General features: G+C 50.0%; 2 protein-coding genes across 2 annotated transcripts in view; one reads left to right on the forward strand and one right to left on the reverse strand.

Moving 5' to 3' along the window:
- Window positions 1-13,423, forward strand: part of ZC3H12A (zinc finger CCCH-type containing 12A) — a 251,865-nt gene that overhangs the window by 96,536 nt on the left and 141,906 nt on the right. The window lies entirely within an intron of this gene.
- Window positions 1-13,423, reverse strand: part of MEAF6 (MYST/Esa1 associated factor 6) — a 115,527-nt gene that overhangs the window by 80,149 nt on the left and 21,955 nt on the right. The gene's annotated exons all lie outside the window — the stretch shown is intronic.

Here is a 13,423-nt window from a genome sequence, read left to right on the forward strand (position 1 = left end):
GCAGCGGGCAGCCTTGGCAGATCCAGCCCTCTGCCCCCTGTCTGCTATCCTGTTCCTTCTCTCCGCAGAGCAAGGCTGAGGCAGGCTGCGGCAGTGCCTAAGGAACTTGAAGAATACATGTCTTGGCTCTCCCCCAAATGCTGTCGTTATCCTTTGGCGGAGCTCCATTGTCGGGCCATTAGCTCTTAATTAGTGCCAGCTTCTTGGTTGGTTAATACTTCCCAGTTCAACTGCAGGCAGAGGCTCTTCAATGCAGCTCGCTACATCTCTCCTGCCATGCATGCGTGGTCCCTGATGCATTGACCCCTGGTCTGCTGGGGCTAAGAGTTGAGCCCCTGCAATGGCTGCTCTGGGTCCCCAAGGAGGAGGCCATGGCACACCATGGAGGATAAGCAAGGGCTCAGAATACATGGTCAGGGCTTTGTCGTTGTGTTTTGTTCATAGCAAACAAGACAATTCATAGTGATATGCGAGTACTTCAAGTAATTTATGGAAGGGCTGGTGTTGTGGCAGAGAAGATAAAGCCTCCGCCTGCATCACCTGCATCCGTGTGAGCACTGGTTCCAGTTGCTCCTTCTTTGACTCAGTTCCCTGCTAGTGGCCTGGGAAAGGAAGTGAAATATAGCCCAAGCACTTGGGCCCCTACTACCCTTGTCAGAAACCCAAAAGAAACTCCTGGTTCCTGGCTTTGGCCTGGTCCAGTGCTGGCCGTTATGGCCATTTGGGGAGTGAACCAGCAAATGAAAGATGTCTCTCTATTTCTACCTGTCTTTCCTTCTGTGTAAATCTTTTTTTAAAGATTTATTTATTTTTATTGGAAAGGCAGATATATAAAGTGAAGGAGATATGAAGAGAAATATCTTCCGTCCGATGACTTCACTCCCCAAATAGCCACAGTGGCCGGAGCTGAGTTGATCTGAAGCCAGGAGCCAGGAGCTTCTTCCGGGTTTCCCACATGGGTGCAGGATCCCAAGGCATTGGGCTGTCCTCGGCTGCTTTCCCAGGCCACAAGCAGGGAGCTGGATGGGAAGCTGAACTGCTGGAATTAGAACCGGCGCCCATATGGGATCCTGGCACATTCAAGATGAGGACTTTAGCCACTAGGCCACTGTACCAGGCCCCCCTTGCTTTATTTTTTTTAAAAGAGATTTATTTATTTATTTAAAGAGTAGGGTGGAGAGGTAGAGATAGAAAGAGAAGTCTAACCTGCTGATCCACTCCCTGAATGACTGCAAGGGAACTCTAAGCAGAGTACTACCATGTATGTAGGTCATCTTCTGTTGCTTTTTCAGGTGCACTAACTAGGTGCTCTATCAGAAATGAAGCAATTAGCTCTCCTATGGGATGCTCTTTTAACCTGCTGTGCCACAACAATAGCCCATTTGACCTCTTCAAAGCTCCCTCATACAACTTCAATAATTTACCAGGAAGTTGGGGTGGGCATTTGGCACAGAGATTAAGTAGCTGCCTAGGACACTGATATCCGTTTTTTTTTAAAAAGATTTATTCATTTTATTACAGCCAGATATACACAGAGGAGGAGAGACAGAGAGGAGATCTTCCGTCCGATGATTCACTCCCCAAGTGAGCTGCAATGGGCCAATGCACGCCGATCCGAAGCCGGGAACCTGGAACCTCTTCCGGGTCTCCCACGAGGATGCAGGGTCCCAATGCATTGGGCCGTCCTCAACTGCTTTCCCAGGCCACAAGCAGGGAGCTGGATGGGAAGTGGAGCTGCCGGGATTAGAACCAGCGCCCATATGGGATCCCGGGGCTTTCAAGGCGTGGACTTTAGCCGCTAGGCCACGCTGCCGGGCCCGATATCCATTTTTTTTTAAAGATTTGTTAATTTTTATTACAAAGTCAGATATACAGAGAGGAGGAGAGACAGAGAAGAAGATCTTCCATCCGATGATTCACTCCCCAAGTGACTGCAATGGCCGTTGCTGCGCCCATCCGAAGCCATGAGCCAGGAACCTCCAGGCCTCCCTTGCAGGTTCAGAGTCCTAGGGCTTTGGGCTGTCCTCGACTGCTTTCCCAGGCCACAAGCAGGGAGCTGGATAGGAAGTAGAGCTGCTGGGATTAGAACCGGCACCCATATGGGATCCCGGTGTGTTCAAGGTGAGGACTTTAGCCGCTAGGCCACTGCGCCGGGCCCGACATCCAATTTTTGAGGCACCTGATTCAAGTCCTAGCTGCCCCACTTCTAATCCAGCTTTCTGGTTGATGTGCACCCTGAGTGGCAGCAGGTCATGGCTCAGGTGTTTGGGTCCATGTGCAGCATGTTAAGCCACCACCTGGGAAGCTTGCACCTATTAGAGAAATGATTCAAGTCCTGGGCTCTCCACATCGGATCCAGCTGCTTTCTGACGTGCCCAGAAAGCAGCAGCTGATGGCTCTAACACTGGGGTTCCTGCCACCCTAGTGGAGCCCTGCATGGGGTTTCTGGTTCCTGGCTTTTTCCTGGCCAGTCCTAGCTGCTGTGGACAATGGGGTAGCAAACCAGTGCACGAAAGACCACTGTCTGTCCCTTTTGTTCTCCTTTTCAAATAAAAACAAAATAAGTAAAAACTTATTTTTGCAAATACAACAGTTTCTCAGGAAAGATAAGAAAACTAAGAAGTATGAATGTGGATTCACAGGCCACTCGGTCTTCTGTTTTTTAGTATGGGGTGCCTGGGAAGTTTTGGGCACAAGCTAGGCCAACATGGAGGATGGTGAGAATCACCCTGAGGAACACTGAGACCCTCTCTCTCTCTTTTTAAAAAAATATTTATTGATTTTTATTGCAAAGTCAGATATACAGAGAGAAGGAGAGACAGAGAGGAAGATCATCCATCCAATGATTCACACCCCAAGTGACCGCAACGGCTGGTGCTGTGCTGATCTGAAGCCTGGAGCCAGGAATTTCCTCCGGATCTCCCACGCGGGTGTAGGTTTCCAAGCTTTTGAGCCGTCCTCGGCTGCTTTTCCAGGCCACAAGCAGGGAGATGGATGGGGATTGGAGATGCTGGGATTAGAACCAGCAACCATATGGGATCCCAGGGCGTGTTCAAGGTGAGGATTTTAGCCACTAGGCCACCGCGCCAGGCCTGAGAACTTCTCTTTATTACGGATGTATCTGGGCACACTTCTGCGTGGGAAAAGCATCATTTGTATGAGTCTTGACGTTCACTGCGTTGTTGGCTAAACAGCTCTTCCAAAATGATCCCTAGAAGAGGTGTCCGGGAAACAACTAACAATGCTTTCCCTTGCTGAGACCCCAGTGGTCCCCAGCATATTCCACTTCAGAAAATCCGAGAAACACTTTGAGGAGATGCTACGAATGGCCTCGGATTTTCAGCCTGACTTGGAGAACGCAGGATTGCTGGCTGCATCCTGCGAGCTTAATCCAGAACACCCATGGTTGTAAGAATTTAAAGCATAATTCCCTATTGCAGATAATTGTTTAAGCTCCAACGAGGCTGGAGGGCCCGTACTGACTCATTTCTCCAGGATCAGTGTGTTTCTTATTACTCCGATAGCTATCTGTCCAATGATCCTTTTGATGTCCACGCCGTTAGACTCAACCTTTGTGTCATGCTTTATACTGCCTCATCTTCTGCCCTTAGGAAAACACTTCTTAACAATGTGAGCCAGGACTCCTGGATGGTTTCCAGAAGAATAATGTCACTTTAAAGAATTTGAAAACTCAATCCCTTCAAGTCAGAGCGCGGGGGAGGGGATGGTTCATGGAGGGAGGTCTGTCCATCAGGTCAGTCTGGCCCTGAGGGCAGCTTCTGCCCAGCAAGATACTGAGTTTTCCTTGATCTGCTCCCATCCCCTTTGCTCCCCGACCTGGCGAAGCCTATATTGGAAATAAATCTTGTTTCCCAAATAGAGATCGAAGTTAAGGTGTGGAGGAAAGTTGGGGCACATACCTCCTCAAGCAGTGGACAAACTGGTGAACCCCTCTTGTTATGTAACGTGTTGGAGCGCTGATCAGAAAAAGGCAAATTTATCACCATTATCTTTGGGTCAAGTGAGCCTTCCCACTCGCTGTGCAATACAGGGTGGAGGAATCTTGATGCTTTAAATACCTGTTGGAGACACTTTCAAGTGTGCCAACTTTGCTTCTAGCTAAAGCTGGGAAGATACACAGGATGCCTCACCGCTGTGCCCAAGATATGGGGACTCAGATAGCTGCTAGGATTCCCCCCTCCCTCCACGGTCCTGAAAGAGCATGAACTGAATGGAGTAGCTTTGTCCCAAAGGCAGGGGTAGAGAAACTACAGCCCGCGGGCTGAATCCCGGCAGCTGCCTATTTTGATATGGCCCATGAGTAAAGAATGGTTATGTCTTCAAACAGAGAAAGGCAGATTGAGAGTGGTATTTTGGGCCCAGCACGGTGGCCTAGTGGCAAAAGTCCTCACCTTTAACACGCCGGGATCCTAGATGGGTGCTGGTTCTAATCCCAGTGGCCCCGCTTCCCGCCCAGATCCCTGCTTGTGGCCTGGGAAAGCAGTCCAGGACAGCCCAAAGCCTTGGGACCCTGCACCCACGTGGGAGACCCAGAAGAGTTCCTGGCTCCTGGCTTTGGATCAGCGCAGCTCCGGCTGCTGTGGCCACTTGGGGAGTGAATCACCGGATGGAAGATCATCCTCTCTGTGTATCTGACTTTGCAATTAAAAAAAGAAAGAGAGAGAGAGAGAGAGAGAGAGGTATTTTGTGACACATAAATATTATAGTCGGGGTGCAATCTGAGGGTTCGTAAATAAAGGTTTTTTGGAGCAGAGCCACACCACTCGTTTACACATGCTCTGTGGCTGCTTTCACACTACACAGGCAGGGATGGATGGCTGCAACAGATGACCCATGGCCCAAAATGCCAGAAGTATTTATGTCCTAATCCTTTGTCTGAAAAGCCTGTCTACAACCCCATTCTAGGGTGCTGGTGTGTGTTCTGAGCGTTGAGTGGTCACATGACTGTCAGATGACTTAACCTCGGCTGTCTGACGTGAATGCTACCCTTATCAGAACTTTATCGCCCACCCTGGGGGTATCTGAGGGTCTGTTTTACTCCCACACGTAGCTGATGCTTTAGTGGATCAGCTGAGGGCGCCAGACTGTGGTTCAAGTTTCATGGGAATGTGGCAGAGAGAGCCTGGACTGGTGGGCAAAGTACAGATCTAGTGGGGACATCTCTTGATCTAGTTGTCCTTTGGCCAAGTCCTAGGCTTGGCTTGGCTTTTCTTTTTTCTTTCTTTCTTTCTTTCTTTCTTTCTTTCTTTCTTTCTTTCTTTCTTTCTTTCTTTCTTTCTTTCTTTCTTTCTTTCTTTCTTTCTTTCTTTCTTTCTTTCTTTCTTTCTTTCTTTCTTTCTTTCTTTCTCTCTGCTGAGCCCAAAGGAAAAGGAGTTTCATGTCCACAGCCACACCACCCTGAAGGCGCCCGATCGCATCTGATCTTGGAAGCTAAGCAGGGTCCGGCCTGGTTAGTACTTAGATGGGAGGAAAAGCAACTTCAGGCAGAAACTCAAAGAGCCCCTTTGTCCAGAGACTAGGACTGGCTTTCCTGACCTGGATCCAGAGCATGACTCAGAGTAGAGGAGACTGCTCTCCTTGCCCATTGTGGTTCTGGTGCCCAGAGGTCTTCCGGGCTGGCGAGCAGGATGGGCAGTGTGTCGTTGGGATACACTGGCAGCCATGGTCATGCTGGTGATCTTGAAAGACTTTGATGCCAATGAGAGGTTGGCGTGCTGAGGCAGAACCTGGTAAGCAACTGTGCCTGTGTCATCTCTCCTCCCAGCAAAGCAGCTGCTGAACAGACAGGAAGGCATGCATGGTGGGAGGAAAGAGCAGGACACACAAACTGGGTTTTTGTATAATGAGGTTGTAGCAGAGCTCCACAGCCTGGGTGTTGCAGTGTATGAGCAGTGCGCCCTCAGCCATAGCCTTTCATCTCTATGAGTCTCATTTGTCTCGTCTATAAAATGGGCATTATAATGGAGTCCACTCACATGCAAGTGAAAGCCTTTGAGTATTGGAAACACGATGTAGATGATTTATTATTGTAACTCCCTCTGCACCTGTAGACCTCAGGAAACGACAGAGATAGAACAATCCCCGAGCTCTGGAGCTGGCAGTCTCCAGGGGGAGTGGGGGAGCACTCCTGGATGAGCCTGAGGCACACAGAGATTGCCAAAATGCAGAAGAGACACTGCTGTTGGCAAATCAGAAGCTTCACCAAGGAAAAGCGTTTGGGTGTGTGTGTCGGTAGTGGGGAGGGGATGGACTAGGAGAGAAAGCCTCCTGGTGACAGCATGGGGGAACGCATCTCAGGGGGAGGGGACAGAGGAAATTGGGACATGCATCTGTGTTGGACACCAGGGAATCATTCTGAGGGCCAGGGACAGGAGGAGACCCCAGAAAAGGTGGGTCACCCTAACCAGTGATGACCAAATGCCTGCGGGTGACCCAGCACCTTCATGACCGGCTTTTCCTCTCAGAAATATACAAGAGTAAATCCCATTCATAATGATCATCTCTGGGAACAATATGAAGGAAAAACACATTCCAGCCCCACCTCTTCATTCACTCACTTCGCAAACATCTAGTCTGGGAGAGCAAAGGATAAATGCTGTTAGTCAAATACGCAGGAGAAAGACTGGTCCAGGAGTGCTGTGAAGAGCCTGCAGCCACACGGGAGGAAAACAAAAAAACAAAAGATAGTCATGGAGGAGGCGGAAAAGAGGTCAGGGGGGCAAACGGCCATCAGGGTCAGAAGAATGAGCAGGCTTGGAAAAGGAAAGAGAGGAATGAGGAGAGTTGTGAACCATGGAGATGGCATAAAGATGTATTTGTGAGTGATGGAGATGCAGGTCCGTGGGCATTCTTGAAAAGATTTCTTTATCTTTATTGGAAAGTCAGATTTACACAGAGGAGAGACAGAACAAGATCTTCCATCTGCTGATTCACTTCCCAAGTGGCTGCAATGGCTGCAGCTGAGCTGATCTGAAGCCAGGAGCTTCTTCCGGGTATACAAGGGTATAGGGTCCCAAGGCTTTGGGGGCATTCTCTACTGCTTTTCCCAGGCCACAGGCAGGGAGCTGGATGGAAAGTGGAGCAGCCAGTACCCAAATGGGATCCTGATGGTAGCGAGGCAAGGACTTTAGCCATTAAGCTACCGCACTGGGCCTGTCTGTGAGCATTTTGTTGACTGATGGCAGAAAGTGAACTGTGCATACACATGGTAGTCAAATTCTTTGTACAATGGGATGCCCTGTGAGAGCAGAGCACACTATTGACAATGGGGCCTGCCCTTGGGATAAAGGCCAAGTTCATATGGAAGGCAGTCTCCCCCAGTCTCCAACCCCCTAAGTGTGTGAGCCAGGTGGACTTGTCTGTCTCAGTCTAGCACCAGTAGTTTTTAACCAGGCTTCTCCACTCTGAGCCCAGCCCTGAAAGCAGTTGTGTAGGCTGGCACTCCACTCTGGTACACAGAGGGAGGTTGACCCTTGGGGCTTGGGGCTTGCGGTGCGGTTGGTTCTAAGTGTCTCAAGGCCAAGGGCAGTTCAGTGTCTTTGAGGATGAGAACATCTTGCTCATACTGCAGGCAGCGACCAGCATGGAAGTGCGATGCTGACTCCTGTCTCCAGGACCATTCACTGCCTGGGAAGCCCTCAGAGATAAAGCTAATACTGATGGAGATGTTCAGATGAAAACTGTGCGATTCTGCAATCATTGTAAGCCTGCTTGTCACTGCCACCAAATCCTCTCCTCCCAATCCTCCAGGATGAGACAGCCGTGGTGCACAACTGGCCAAATGACCATCCTCGTCCTCTCATATCCAAAAGGCAGGCCTGGGCCCAGCATGGCCACAGTTCACTGACCCACTCACCTGCCTGCCCCAGCTGCTTTCCACCTCAGTGTCTTACTCCAGCCCCCCAGGGCTTGAGAAAACACTGCTTGTGCATTGTGACACCCTGCTTGGCCCTGCCTTTGCCAAGTGAACCTTCCAGGGCTGGCTTGGGAAAATACTTCCTTTGGTGCCTTCAGCTGCCAGTTTGTCTGATAGACTGGGATGCGGTCTGACTGTTCCACCACCACCTAACCCCCTGCACTGCCCCCAAGTCCCCTGTTCTTGTGCCCTGAAGGCTGCCGGCTTGTTCCTTTTGGAGATGAACTCATTGTTGACTTTAACTCACTTCGATGTTTCCCAGGGAAGCGTGCTGGCAGGAGGCCCACCCCAGCTCCTTGAAGACAACCCATCCAGGGCCAAGAATGGGTGCCAGGGGCCTTGGAAGTGCCAAAATGCTTCCCATTTTATGGACAGGCTTGGTTCAGCTGGAAGACATTCCAAGTATTCAGTCAGCAGCCGTTGGTACATATTGAGCTGCGGAGGGAGCGCTCAGAAGTTGGCCCTTGCAGGAGCCCGGACTCAGCAAGGGGAAAGAACCGGCCTTTTCCATGGGCCCAGTTGATGTTCCACAGATGGTAAAAGTGCATCCTAATTCCAGTGATCAATAATTCCGGGCTGCTGGGGCCTGGCCTGGTGTGTGTCTATGGGGTGCTGGGCAGGGGCTGGGAGCTTGGCTGTGCCCTCCTTTTCACACCAGACTGAGCCCAGCCAAGAATCCATCTTACCCACCTCCTTGCACCAAGCTCCGGGAGAGCGAACGGGCGAGGGAGGAACCATTTCTCACATACTTTCTCTTTCAAAATGTAACTCGGTTTCGCAATTTCCTGCCTCATTTCTGGAAAGCTCTAGGGCAGAACCCAAGCCATCACCCCCAGTCACTGAACTGGGTCTCTGATCATCGCTGCCACCAACGTGGTAGACCACAGGTGGCCGTAGAAAGAGAGGGTCTTAGATTTCCTAGCGTGCTCGCCATCCTCTTCCATGCTGACTCACCCAAGGGTCTAGTGAAATGCCTGCCTTGAGCCTCCAGCCAAGATCTGTTTATTCTTCATCTTGGTTGGCTCTCTGCCTTGGGGGAGCCAGGAGGCATGCCACGTCAAAGCAGTTGCACCCTCTCTTGGGATGCTCACATCCCAGCAACCCTGGAGGTGTCTCATCTGCAGATCTCTGCTCCCCTACCACTAGGCTTCTGTCAAGCTCACTGTGGACAACAGCATTGCACAGGCCCCTAGCCCCTTTGCAACCAATCCATTTCACCCCTCAAAATGGAACCTGTTCTTTCAAGATATTCCCACTGCTTCTCCCACTAGGTCTCCTCCACCTGCTGTTCCCTGTTTAAATCTGGTCTGGACCACAGCTGGAGAAGCAGCGACAAGTGAGCACCTGGGCTACTGGCTATGCAGCAGGGGCGTGTAACAGGGTCCAACAAACTGATCCTGTCCCTAAATTCTCTCTGAGCCCTGTTGAACCAAACCAAACAAATCAAGAGGGGAAGAAAATCCCTGCTTAGAAAAAAAAATTAAATCCAAAGCACACAACCGCAACACCCCAAAGAATGAAATGGAAAACAAATCCATTCTCTGGAGACTCGATTTGAAATATACCAGAGCTGGAACTGAGTGAATTGGCCAGAAATGAGTTAGTCTGGGCAAGGTTGAGACAAAGTAGACAGAAAAAGCCTAACATTTAAAAAAAAAAGGGGGGGGGGAGCAAATGATGACCGCACACAATCACGTGCTGTCATTGCCTCCACCAGGGTGTAGGCTTAGGCCTACATCTCCACTGATGCTCCCTCTTCCCAGCCCCTGCCTGTCGCACGGAAGTCCAGCATACCTACATATCTGGCCCAGTGTCCAGGGATTTTCAGACTTCATGGCCTCTGTTGCTTCATGTGGGATCCTTCAGGACTAGAAGCAGGTGACCACCCTTCATGGTGAAAGCCAGACCTTCCTTCCAGTTCAAGAGGGGGCAAAGCAAGACCGGCACAGGAGGGGCTTGTAGTCAGCAAGGATACACCTGGCTCGCACGTAGCGCAGCAGGGTCTGATGCCCTCCCACCAGTGGTTCTGCAGATGGGCAAGCAGCAGACTCCTGCAACACATGGGATGTTCCCTCCATTGGCTGCTGGGAGCTTCTGAGCAGATTGCAGAGGTTTCAAGAGACGATGCTGAGAGAAGCTGGGGGGCCCTATCGGAGATGGGGCAGCTTCTGCTGTGCCTGGGGTGCTCGGAAGCTGGATGTGGGTTCTGACATTGTTTTAAAGGGAACCTCTCAGTGGTGCTTCTCACAGGTTCAATGGCCTAGAAGATCTTATTTCTGGGCAGACCCATATTCCTATCTCTCTCTTTCAAGTCTGAATGGGTTTATTGTCATTTACACCTGACACAGAGAAAGGAATGTGGCAACTGAGGCTCTCCTGAGAAGGAAAGCCAGGTTTGTGCACTGCACTCTGTTAATGCTGGGAGCTGGGCTCCATGGATGCTGTTCCCATGCTCCTCAGCAGATGCAATCCTGTGTGCACCCTTGGCACAGCCCGCAGGGCAGCAGGAACAGCAGCCCTTCTGCCAGGAGCTGCAGCTGTGTCCTTACAGTTGCAGGTGCTGGCACAGGTGTAGGAGTCACCTGCAGAGTGAGGTGTGGCCTGTGATTCCAGGTGACAGATAATGACTTGGCTGGGCTGGTGGAAGGCATGTTCAGAGCCACACTGGTTAGAGTTGGCTCTCTCCTGCTCCCCTGGGGTCTGCTCCGCCCTCAGGCTCCCAGGCCTACTGATCCACCCTGGTTCAGCCTTCTCGGTCAAGAGCCACAGAGCTGAGTACCAAGATTGCCCTGCACCCAGTGCTTCCCTTGCGTTGCCTTATTCCAAACCCACAACCTTGATCATCTCCTCCATGCCAGTTTCTACCACCCAGCGCAGTCCAAGCCTCCAACATCTCTCTCCTGGCTAACAGCAACAGCCTCTTAGGCAGCCCCTTTCAGCTGTTTTCCACACTGCAGGGAAACTTGACTTTTGTAAAAAATAAATAAATAAATAAATAAATAAATAAATAAATAAATAAATAAATAAAAAGTCTGGTTATAGTCCTGCTGCTTCCAACCCACTAGTAGCTTCTCTTGGCTCTGAGAGTAAGGGCCCAACTCCAGATGACCTTTCTAGAATCCTGTCACTTGGCTTACCCCACAGGCCTTGCAGCTGCACTGACTTGCTCTCAGTGCCTTGAATGCTAAGCCACTCTCAGGACATTTGGAGATGCGAGGCCCTCTATTTAGAACTGTGCCCTTCTAGGGCAGATATCTGAAATGGTGGTTGGGATGCCTCCATCACATATCACAGTGCCTGGGTTTGACACCCACTTCTGATTCACGACTCCACCTTCCCGTTAAGGCAGACTCTGGGAGGCAGTGGTGATGGCCCAAGTGACTGGGTTCCTGCCACCCGTATAGATGACCTTCAGCCTCAATCATCACAAGCACTTGCAGAGTCAGTAGGAAGAGAATGCTCTCTCTTTGTCTCTCTCGACCACTCAGATTATAAATACATTTAAGAAGGATGTGCTTATCCGGTAGAGTAGCCAACAGCTAACTGGTGAGCACTTGAAATATGGCTCTCCCTGAGAGTGGTGGATCCGTCGGAGCTCGGGTGGCCTGGCCTGGGTTCTTGGGCCTGCCTGTGAGGTGGGGACCAGGTTCATGAGTCCCTGTGGCAGGCGACCTGGCGGGGATCAGGTCACCTGGTCCAGGTCCTTGGGCCCACCTAGGAGTGAAAAAGATGGGGCAGTGGATGAATGTGGAGAATACGGCAGCTCATTGGGTACCATAGCAACAGAACTAAACAAATTCGACAACTGTCCCAGCCCAACAAGGACAGCAAAGATCTGGGTGAATGGAGACTTGAGGTCAAATATGTCAGCCAATGGACACTGGGAGGACAGCCTCACCCTTGGATCGGCGAAACTGATGGCATTTCGGAACTATCCAAACCACTTGGGTAGAACCCTCAGAACATGCACTACATTGGGACCCTGGGTTGATGTTGGGTGGCGGTTCCCCTTCCCTGGGTACTGGATATTTGGGAGGCTGGGTGTGGCTTCCCTCTTTAACTTGGAAATAGAGAACTTGGAAACAATGATTTCACCCACTTTTCCCTAACCCTCGATCCTTCCCACTCTGGTCAACAATGTTGTAATCATCATCAAAAATTTAAAAATTAATGAAAAAAGAAATGTGCCTCGTATTCCCAAAGGACTGCATTGTTAATGCTATTTGATTTTTAGTTTATTAAATTTACATCTTAAAAATATGTCCAGTTGGTTATTGGAAAACTCGAGTATTCTTGAAGCACCTTGGGTGGGCAGCTCTTGTTCAACTTTAATTTTCACAAAATCTAAGCATAGATCAAGCATTTCAGGCGAAAAATCAGCATCCCAATTAAGACATGCTCTAAATGCAAGAATACATGCAAAAGGCTGAAGACTTAGTTTCTGAAAATGTAAAAAATAATTTTTAGACCAATCATATGTTTAAAAAGTATAGCTGGGTTTTAAACTGTGGCTAAGAAGATTTTTAGATGAGATCTAGGGCTCACAGATTTCTTTTGGAAAATGCTGGTCTGAAAGGCAATTCCTGCAGTCTTTCAATCACTCAAGGCATCCTGCAGGCTGGGCTCAGACACTGCCTCTTCTAAGCTTCTCTGAGACAATGGGATTCTATTTTAACTCCATTACCTTCATTTTCATACCTATCAACATGGGCCAGCACTGGTCTGCCCTTGACTCTGTCCATTTGCAATTGTTACAATTTTGTGTTGCACCTCCTCGATCAATGCCTGCCTGATTCCCCTATCAAACCTCCATGGTACAGGAGAGCAAGGCATCTGGCTGGCTGGCTCCCGAGCCTGCAAACCGAATGCCTAGACCAGAGTCGGGCACATAGCTTGCGCTTTGGCAGAACTGTCCTGCTCCATCTCAAAAAGCTCATGCACTCCCTTGCCAGACAGATCCTGGGAGCCCTCATCTGTGGATTCTGGCTCCCTTGAATAGGAAGTCCCCCTTCCCAGCTGACCAGCATTTGCCCTGCTGCAAGCTGCCTGAGGCCTTTGATTTCATCCTTAGGATAAAGCATTGCTCATCAGGCTCCCCAGCATCTATAAGCCAGCAGCTGCAGCAGCAGCAAGCCAGAATCTGGTTCAAATGCAGGTTCTGTGGGCCCAGAATGTGACTCAATTGGCTAATCCTCCTTTGGCAAATACCAGGGATCCATATGGGCACTAGTTTGTGTTGCGGCAGCTCCACTTTCCATCTCTACTTGTGGCCTAGGAAAGCAACAGAGGATGGCCCACGCCCTGGGACCCTGCAACCGCCTGTGAAACCCAGAGGAAGCTCCTGACTTCTTGTTTTAGATTGGCTCAGCTCCAGCCACTGTGGCCGCTTGGGGAGTGAACCAGCAGATGGAAGATCTCTCTGTCTCTCCTTCTCTCTGTAAATCTTCCAATAAAAATAAACAAATCTTAAAAATATAAAAGAGCAAT

The sequence above is a fragment of the Ochotona princeps genome, chromosome 2, assembly GCF_030435755.1.
Source record: "Ochotona princeps isolate mOchPri1 chromosome 2, mOchPri1.hap1, whole genome shotgun sequence".
Classification (NCBI taxonomy): Eukaryota; Metazoa; Chordata; class Mammalia; order Lagomorpha; family Ochotonidae; genus Ochotona; species Ochotona princeps.